The sequence below is a fragment of the Bison bison genome, unplaced genomic scaffold (genome assembly GCF_000754665.1).
Source record: "Bison bison bison isolate TAMUID 2011002044 unplaced genomic scaffold, Bison_UMD1.0 scf7180017864050, whole genome shotgun sequence".
NCBI lineage: Eukaryota > Metazoa > Chordata > Mammalia > Artiodactyla > Bovidae > Bison > Bison bison.
The window spans coordinates 3,842,284-3,852,464 of NW_011494622.1; the positions used below are offsets into that span (position 1 = coordinate 3,842,284).

The window sequence follows — 10,181 nt, forward strand, 5'->3', positions numbered from 1 at the left end:
ACTGAAGGCCCGGCCACCACTGCACCCATCCAAGGGGCTTCTGCATCCTCAAACACTGTCCCCCAATGGCCACCAGGGCCCAGCCCGGTCCCAGGCCCCATGGAAGCCAGTGGGATGAGTGTGATCTGGGCCCTGTGGATGGGGTAGTGACAGAGCCTATCTGCCCCTGCAGACCCCAAATGCCAGGGGACCCAGCTGCTGACCTTTAGACATTATGACAGGGCCGGTGTTGACTTTTGCATCGGCACCTGCAGCCAGCCCGGAGCCTGGTGCGATGGGTCATCCTTCTGACAGTGCCTCAGAGGCACCGAGAGACACAAAACAGAGGGGGACACCGCAGAACGATGGGGTCACCGCAGAGCAGGGCTGCCACCTGTGTGGGCAGAACCCAGTGACATGGAATTTCCCTGCTGGTCTGGACGGGGTTTCATGGGCTTTTCAATCTTGCTCTCTTTGATCTTAAGACAGTGTTATACTGATGTACCCAGTGTCCTGTTACACTCTAGCAGGGGTTGCATTTCAGCAGTGGATCACAGAGGTTTCTTATGTGTGAATTGGGCCTATACATCCTCCTGAGATGCTCATTCCTACCTCTGTAACGTGGCCATCGAGTCTGATCAATGTATGCAGGGTTAAAAGGCTGATTTCTTAGGATGCCAAGAGAATCAAGCAGTAAGAGGCTGTTTAGAGAATCATGAATCAATATAGAAAAATTAATCAATTGAATCTGTTTTTTTCTCTCGTTAATCTATCTTTTGCCAATATAATTCACAGGGCCACCAGATACCGAATGCAGGAGGGTAGAGAAAATGTTTTTCCTACCCTGTGGTATCATTAAAAACGTAAGAGATACTGCAATTAAGGTTTGGCCCACTCTGAACCAATGCTCCCAATCTACAATCTCAAACCTATTTTTCTCCTCCTGACCTATAGAAGATAAAAACCAAAGACACTTAGGAAGGTAACACTAAAGATACCCTTATCCAGTTGGGTAGAATAGCTGGAAATGTCCATTTAAGAGTAAAATGACCCATAACTAAAGGTGAATTATCACTAGTTTTAAAATTTTTGCTAGATGTTGAAATTAAATGAATAAAAAGCATGGGGCTTAAAGTCTAAGGAACTTTAAAAACGCTCCCAGATCCCAACTCTGCTTCTTAACAGCTTTTGGCTTTGGGGAAGTTATGTATTATCTGAGCTTTGATCTGTGCTCAGTCATTCAGCTGTGTCCGACTCTGCGACCCCATGGACCATAGCCCACCAGGCTCCTCTGTCCATGGGATTTTCCAGGCAAGAATACTGGAGTGGGTTGCTATTTCCTCCTCCAGGGGATCTCCCCAACCCAAAGATCAAACCCGCGTCTCTTAGACTCCTGCATTGGCAGGCGGATTCTTAACCACTAGTGCCATCTGGGAAACCTGAGCTTCGATTGCTCATCTATAAAATTCAGTTGGTAGCACGCAGTAGGAATATAGCAAAGGCTGGAATCATTGAATATGTGGATAGATGAGGGGTGGGCAGTCGTTGAGTCAAAAAATTGCTAAATTGTCAAATTCAGGCTTTGTGGTTCCAACTCAAAGACCGTGGAGCTGACAGAGAATTGTTTTCAAGGGCTAGCAGGGTCCATGGAGGAATGAGCTGAGAAGCTCCTTGCCTGGTTCCCTAAGCATTCTGGTTAAACATCCAAGAACCATTCTACTGGCATGAAACCTAATGATAATTGGTCCAAGTTTTTATGAATGGACGATCACTCATAGTTTAATCCATCCAAAAAAATCTCCTTGGCTTTCCTGAATAAGGCCACACCCAGCTGGGTGAGCATCAGTTCAATTCAGTTCAGTCACTCAGTCGTGTCCGACTCTTTGCGACCCCATGAACTGCAGCACGCCAGGCCTCCCTGTCCATCACCATCTCCCGGAGTTCACTCAAACTCACATCCATCAAGTCAGTGATGCCACCCAGCCATCTCATCCTCTGCCGTCCCCTTTTTCTCCTGCCCCCAATTCCTCCCAGCATCAGAGTCTTTTCCAATGAGTCAACTCTTCACATGAGGTGGCCAAAGTACTGGAGTTTCAGCTTTAGCATCATTCCTTCCAAAGAACACTCAGGACTGATCTCCTTCAGAATGGACTGGTTGGATCTCCTTGCAGTCCAAGGGACTCTCAAGAGTCTTCTCCAACACCACAGTTCAAAAGCATCAATTCTTCGGCACTCAGCTTTCTTCACAGTCCAACTCTCACATCCATACATGACCACTGGAAAAACCATAGCCTTGACTAGACGAACCTTTGTTGGCAAAGTAATGTCTCTGCTTTTCAATATGCTATCTAGGTTGGTCATAACTTTTCTCCCAAGGAGTAAGCGTCTTTTAATTTCATGGCTGCAGTCGCCATCTGCAGTGATTTTGGAGCCCCCCAAAATAAAGTCTGACACTGTTTCCCCATCTATTTCCCATGAAGTGATGGGGCCAGATGCCTTGATCTTCGTTTTCTGAATGTTGAGCTTTATAACACCTTATAAATGCAACTCTCCTGCATTCCACTGGCATAAATTTCAATCAGCTCCCCTGTCTCCATCCTCTGGCCTTTAAAGAAGAGGCAATTATCCTTCCAAGGAAACATATTTTTTTGCCCCTAGCAAAGAGCAAAGGCCCTTTCTGAAAACGTTGTTTGCTGGCCAGTCACACCTCTGTTGGAATCATTTATCACATGCCGATTTTGTGTCTATGATGGTTTCTCACAGAGTGGCCACAAAGCTTAGTTCAAGGCCAAGAATGATAACAAGTTAAACTGACTACAGCTTTTCAGCATGAATGCTCATGGTAATGACATGTTACTGTCGACTTTCTCTGCTGTCTGGGGTGCATGCTTACACATCACACACATACACCATTATGAGGCATTTATAAGTGCACGTCAGAGAAACAGACACTTCTCGTTGACACCTTAATGTCCACGGTGACTTGGTTATTCTAAATGTCATGCAGTTAGTGTCCAAAATAGCTCATCCCACAGCCATGCTTTGGCTCCCAACTGATCGTTTTGTTAACGTTAAGATTAGACAGAAAATATTGTTTTTAGAGAGTCTGGAATTTTAGTGAGTCTAAGGACTCCTGATGGTCTTATTTATTTTATTGGTGGGGCTCCCCAAAGGAATTTCACACCACAGATAACAAGAAGCAAGCATTTTCTCATTTACCAAAACCAAAGTTGGCGTACGCAGAAATAGAGTGTCACTCAGTGGTGTATTCGTGGTACAAAGATGTGAGATCGGGGCAGAAAAAAGAAGTACATCACCCGGTATGGTGGTCCTGAAAGATAATTAAAAGCAAACAAAATAATGGGCTCAGGGCCAAAATAAGTTGAAGTTGGGCAGGTTTTCTGAAGCTGTGAAATTAAGAACAGCACTTGGCTCAGGCCAGGGGGGAGAAATTTTAGCTTTAGCGGGAGCTGTTGGCTACAGGGCTGTCCTGAAGTATCTTTTTCAAAAGCTGGAAAGGATTCTTCACACATATGACCCTTCAAACACAGACACACACATTAAAAAAAAAAAAAGTTGGTTCCTGGATTGGTGAGATGCCCTTTTTAATTTTCTCCTATCTCAATACCATCTCATACATCTTATAAGTCCTTCCAATAAAAGAACGGAGGCAGCTGACCCTACTGGGTTTAATGGTGGAAAAACCAATATGTAGAAATGTAAGGGGGCACAGAAATGAAGACCACTGTAGCTGCTGCACGGAGAAGGCAATGGCACCCCACTCCAGTACTCTTGCCTGGAAAAATCCCATGGACGGAGGAGCCTGGTGGGCTGCAGTCCATGAGGTCGAGAAGAGTCGGACAGGACTGAGCGACTTCACTTTCACTTTTCACCTTCATACATTGGAGAAGGAAATGGCAAACCACTCCAGTATTCTTGCCTGGAGAATCCCAGTAACGGGGGAGCCTGGTGGGCTGCCGTCTATGGGGTCGCACAGAGTTGGACACAACTGTAGCGACTTAGCAGCAGCAGTAGCTGCTGCAACCAGGAGGCTTAACAATGGATTCAGGTTTTATTCCAGCTTCTGAGAACCTCCTTAAACTAAGGGACATAAACCTTCACTCGCAGGCATCACGTGGGCCTGTGTGTCTACAGCAGAGGTTGGGGAGGGCTACGGGGTCTCCTGTCTTCATCCTCATTTCTCAGTGGTACAGTCCATAGGGTCCCAAAGAGTCAATCACAACTGAGCACACCACTCTCTCACACACACACACACGCACATATCTGACAAGGAAAGCGAGTCTCAGGCTGAATTCCATAAAATAAACATTTAAAGGCAGCAGGCACAAGAGAGTTGCATAACCAGTTCTGTAAACTCAGTGAGGTATCTGTTCTCCGTCCTCCTGGCACGCTGACAAATTCCTTGTATAACAGATTCACTTCAGGCAGATGTGACAATATTCGAGCACTAGATTTAGCTACACTTCTAGACAGAGTCCTGTGCGAGAATGTTCCTACAGGTCCTGCTTCAAATCTGAAGCCAGAGTCAGCACTGGTAAGGGCATACGCTAATTATTAGGCTCTCTAGATCATAATGACTTTTGTAAGCAAGAGCCAGAATGTCTGATACAGTCCTTTCAACCAACTCACGTGTGTGGAACACCTCTTATTTTACCAAGGAAAATTACCTCTAAGATCCGTTGAGTTAAATACCCAAGCCGCTGGTGTTTACGGAGAATGAGGACAAGGGAACTGCTTATAGCTGCCCCGAGAGCAGGGTCTTCCTAATAATCCCCCAGCAAACCTCCCCTGGAGTGTGTATTCAATCCTGAGGAGCGTCCTTCACGATTGTTCCTGCTCCTGGGTTTCAGTTAAAAAGAGGCAGAGGTCACACTGCCTATGTCACATGCAGACATTACTGCATTTTTTATTGTGATGTTTTACTGTTTCCAGTCTGAACTCAGACAGGAGATCCAGGCCTTCAACCAGGCTCTGAGCTTAAGAGAGCCCTCTCTTGGGCTTGCCAGGTAGCTCAGCGGTAGAGAATCTGCCTGCCAACACAGGCGACCCGAGTTCAATTCCTAAGATCCCATATGCCTTGGTGCAACTTAGCCCGAGCACCACAACTACTGAGCCTGTGCTCTTGAGCCCAAGAGCCGCAACTCCTGCAGCCGGTGTGTGCTAGAGCTCTTGCCCTGCAACAAGAGAAGCCATCGCAACAAGAAGCTTGTGCGCTGAAACTGGAGAGCAGCTCCTGCTCACCAAAACTAGAGGAAAGCCGCGCAGCAGCAAAGAGCCAGCACAGCTATAAATGCATACTGTTGTTTTTTTTTTTTTTAAAAGAAGCTTTAATTCTTAGAAAAAAGAGAGAGAGCCCTCCCCTTTCCCTGTCCCCATGGCCTGGAGTCGTGGTCAGAATCTGCCTGTATGCAACAGTGGTACCCGTTTCTTCTTGCCTAAGCCCAGGGCCAGCCCTATTTACCAGATGATGCTAACCAGATTAGAGCTCAATTCCTTCCCAGGGTCACCAGAGGAACTGGACTGAGGAAGGGATGTTTTGGCCTCAAGTAATCAGTTTGAACCCTAACATTGTCCTTATATAACTCTAAATGCTCTGATGTGTCTTCTCCACATGATTTCTCATCCTTCGATAAGCAAAGCCTGCTGCCTTCAGGGCCATTATAGGACCATGCTCCCGGGGACGGCAAGCAGAAGCTGCCGGCTCTCTTGAGCCTGGGTTCTGGAACTCGCAGGTCTCTTTTGGCACATTCTACAGGCCAGAATAAGTCACAAGTTCATCTCAAATTCTAGGGAGTGAAGAAACAGACTGTGCCGCTGAATGGGAGGAGTGGCTAGGTCATGTTGCAAAAAGTATGTGTTCTAGAAAGGGAGGCATAAGCAGCCATTAAACAATAAACCAGTTCCATTAATGGTATTTTATCTTCCTCATATATGAAATGAGAACAGTACCTAATTTCTAGGGTTATTATGGTAATTAAGTGAAATAGCATCTTTGAAAGGCCAAGTATAAAAAATACCTGGAGAGGGAGTACCTATTATTAAGGTCCTTGACAGACTGATTATAGACAGGCATCTCTCATAGGCAATTCTTGTTCTAGAACACTTGTCTTATTAATCTTTCTTTTTTGGTAGAACCTGCAGGACATATGACGAGGAACTGAGTTTTGTCGCCAATTTTAGGGATAAAATCTTGCTTATCCCTTCATCACTGTAAGCTCCAAAATGTAGGAGTAGGAGATTACAGATGTTGAAATTTTAATTTGATTTGCCTTCAGTTTTTTTTTTTTTTAGTTTATGTGTGTGGGTCAGTGTCCAGTTAGCAAAACAGAAACTACTCTAAGACTTTCAGATAGAAGAGCATTAACATAAGAAATCAGCTATAAATGTTTTGAAGGGCCGGAGAAAAAAAGAGAGAAGCTGAGATCACTCAGAGATTAGTAACTGCAGGAAGCGAGCAGCATCCTAGAGCTGACCAAGAAAAAAAAAAGAAAAAGTAGTATTGAGGGGAAAAAAAGGCCTTATCCAGAATGCACCATTGTTTGTGGCTGAGGCTGCTCATATAGTCACTGCTCCACTGCTATTATTCTTGGAACATCTCTCAAGAAGCCAGGAGGCTGAATTCCCATCCACACTTGCCCATCATGATCCTGCTGCTTCCAGAGCCGGAGTCTAGGAGCATCACTGCCTCCACTGCTGAAATTCAACTACCTAAGCACAAACACACATCACCCACTGCTGTTGCTGCTGCCACTGCCAAAGACTTCAGCAAAAAAAAAATTTTTTTTTTTTAATTGGCTTCTTCCTTCCACTCACCTTCCAGTCTCCCACCAGTGTCTGCCATTGGTAGAGCTCACTGGGAAGCCAGCTGGCTGGGGGATCTGGGAAATGTGGTTTGCAGGCTTCCATCCCCTCTATAGAGAAGGACAAGGAGGTGGGAATGGAACTGAGAGACTATAGAGGAACAGCAGGGTGCTGGTTCCTCCACACACACAGGTGTTTCCCACAGATGTGCATGTATCTCCAGATGCTTTCTACTCCGGTCTATCTGAAGCAAAGAGAACATACGTTGAATGTTTCAAAACCTCTAACAGAACATTACCTCACCACATTTAACCATCTGATGACCAAACCGCTCTTCTTCTTGGCCATTTACTCCTTTCTTCCTTGGGATTGGCAGGAAATATGTCAATGCTGGTAATAACTTGCATGTCACACTCCTCTTTGCAAAACACCAGTTGAATCATTTTGGTTTCCTTAGAAACAGGGACACAGGGGACCTCGCATCTAGTCAGCAACACAACCAGTTTCCATGCCCAGTCTATTCCACCCGCACATCAATATGGGTGAACCCCAGTGACTGGCCATCCCTACCAGGGCTGAGAGACAAGTAATCTTCACCAAGCCTCTGTCCTGGGCCAGGCGCCACGCTGTGTGTTCACACACAGAATCCGCTGCAGTCTTCCTAACTACTCTGACTGCTAGGGGTGGGTGCACCCATTTTTCAGAGTAGGAAAATAAAGTCCAACATTATAAATGGGACAGTCAGAGAATCTGAACCCAGGCCTGACTTACTCCAAAGCCAAATTATTTCCATAACACCCGCAGCCTCTAGATCTACCTTGAGATAACTCCCAAGCATGTAAAGAGCAGGAAGAGGGCTGGGCAGAAGAAGACGAGAGCTGAATGACTGGTTGGGACAGGAGTGGCAACAGAACAGGGGCTGTGATCGTCACCACTCGTCACAGCCGTCTTTCCGCTTGTGTCCCCTCTCCCTGCCAGTATCTCTCAGAGGTTGAGAGAGGCCTGGGTCACTTGCTTTTATTATTTTTCCCAGAACACAGTATAAGTTTGAATTTGGGGTTTCTGTTGATCTCCCCCACGGTGGGTCCCTGGGCTCCCCCTCCTTCTGTCTGCACCCCGATCTGCTGGGCTCCAAGGGGCAAGTGTCTTACATGACACATGAGACCTCCTCTTTCAAAAGGTTGTAAATACAGCTGGTCAGATCCCAAGCCTGCTCTTTAATTGCTTTCCCTCAGGACCCATTACATCACTCTGCACCCAGGGGAGGGTCTATAAATATCTTCTGATCAACTGAAAAAACACACAAACCTTTTTTTTTTTTTTTTCTAAAAAAAATCCTCATCATTTTAGGAAAAGAGTGACCACTAAAGTTGATTTCATGGGTTCACTTTGGGATTCGCAATGTTTCACACAGCCACAAAGCATGAAGCCTGTGGCATCGAACAAAATGAAAGAAGCAAACCATAAATATATATATCATTTTCTAAAATCTCTTCTTTTTAAAATTTCATGAGCTGAGACAGTGTTTCCTGCCTGGGCAGCCCTGTAGTCAGGTCCTCACCCCACACACATTGCTCTCCTCTGAAGAAGAATGAGAAAGAAAAAAAAAAAAAAAAAATGGAAATCTTGTGCTATTGGGAAACTGCTGGCTAAAAACTCCGTCTATCTCAACACTTTGTCCTCCTGACCCAGTTCTGTGAGATATCTTCATGGTCGAAAGCTTTACATATTTAAGCCAAACAGAACTCAGAATCCAGGAATGAGAGAGAAAATGAGATGATCTGAGGTGATAAAATATGCTGTTTTAGCCTAGTCTTCCCTTCTACATAGATATCATTTACAGAAAAATGGTTTTAAACACCATGTTATGAAAACCCATCACTGGGAAGCAATTCAGAAGAGGTTTCCTTCCGGCGAGGAATCTGGTGCAACTTTTGGAGTTTCACATCTACCATATTTTCAGCAGCTGATCAAAAAGTCAATAATGTTTCCCGGACAATTTTTCAATTTTACACCAGCTACCAGACAGATCATCCTAAGGGTCTGAAAACAATATATCCCTAGTGGTGATTTCTTAGGAGCTTTGAAAGACTTCTAAGCTGAGACAGCTCAGTGAACTCTATATGCATTTTCAAAATGTCGCTATTCTGCCTTCAATTTTAGTTCCTCTTTCAGCTGTGGGACAGCAAACGCTGCTGCAGAAATTAGCTTCTCGCACTCCTCTGGGGTCTCTGAAGAGAAATGGACAGAGAGATGTGCATATAATATTCTGTCTCTGGGCCCATGGGCCTGTGCCTGGGGTGGGGCGGTGGAGGGCTCCGGTGACCTGCAGTAGTTCTCTGCAGGGGTCAGATGTCCATTGCCTGAAGAATCTACCCAGAAAGTTGGGGAAACTTCTCTTGCAGAGTGATAACAACTCTCCCTCCTCCAGCTCAGGCACTGGCCACAAAAGACAGGAAGGAAGTCACAACTTAAAAATAAAATTCGCACATAAGCATTCAGCCAACGTTTTAGTCTTAATCAGAGGTCTGTCTCATGGTGTCCTACCCCGACCTTCGTCCAATGTCATCAGCAGTCATCTGGATATTCAGACACCCTAGATCATCCCCTCTGGCCGGGATCTTCCTGGGAGAGGTGCCCCCCAACCCAGAGCCAGTGTGTCGCCCTCTGCTGAGAAAACCCTGCCTGTGGCTGGATGTGAGTCCCACACCCAAACGCTGTGGGTTGCCGCTGTGTCCATCCGCCTCGGGATGAATTCCCCAGGCTTTAGGACCGTGTCTTTGCATCTCTTCAAGTTTCCCTTAAGGAGGGTTTTGGAACTTGCCTCCTGGCCACTAATGATGGAAAGCTTGTCACTGAGAAACTTTCAGTAAAGTCTCTGCTTTTCATTCAAGTAAAGGCTTCCTCCCCTGGAGCTTGCCCCATCTGGAAGTGGTCCCCGGGCACCATCTGGTCACACGCAGAGCCCCAAACCAGCCAGCTTTCAGTGTCTCCACACAGAGAGAAGGTGGGTTTTCATACCTTGAAGTGAATGAACTACTCCAAACAGCCTTTCAGTTCAAGATCTCTGTTCCAGCTTTTGATATGCATATTTATTCTCTCTCTTTTTTTTTAGATCACTTCCTGGTAACAGCCAGGACTCACAGAATGACTGACTCATTTCATATTCCCCCTAGTTGGCCTCAGTGCCTACCCAGCTTCCCTGACGGCAAGGCTCTGTTACCCAGAGGTTGGTGTGAAGCCAGCAGCAGAGCCATCTGGCCCCCAGGATGTAGGACATCACCATTTGAATCCACTGATCAGGGTCTATGAAGAGACCGCGGTTTGTAGTCTGGTGCTTCATGAGATGAATTGTCTTTTTTGTGAATGTAGACTCCAAA

At 45.8% G+C, this 10,181-nt stretch overlaps 1 long non-coding RNA gene across 1 annotated transcript; it reads right to left on the reverse strand.

Moving 5' to 3' along the window:
* Positions 1–3,001: 3,001 nt before the first annotated feature.
* LOC104985536 lies at positions 3,002–9,949 on the reverse strand. The gene is made up of 3 exons (XR_824917.1): positions 9,823–9,949; positions 6,814–7,045; positions 3,002–3,310 (listed from the first exon to the last, which is right to left on the reverse strand). It is a non-coding gene; the product is annotated as an uncharacterized LOC104985536 (long non-coding RNA).
* Positions 9,950–10,181: the final 232 nt, after the last annotated feature.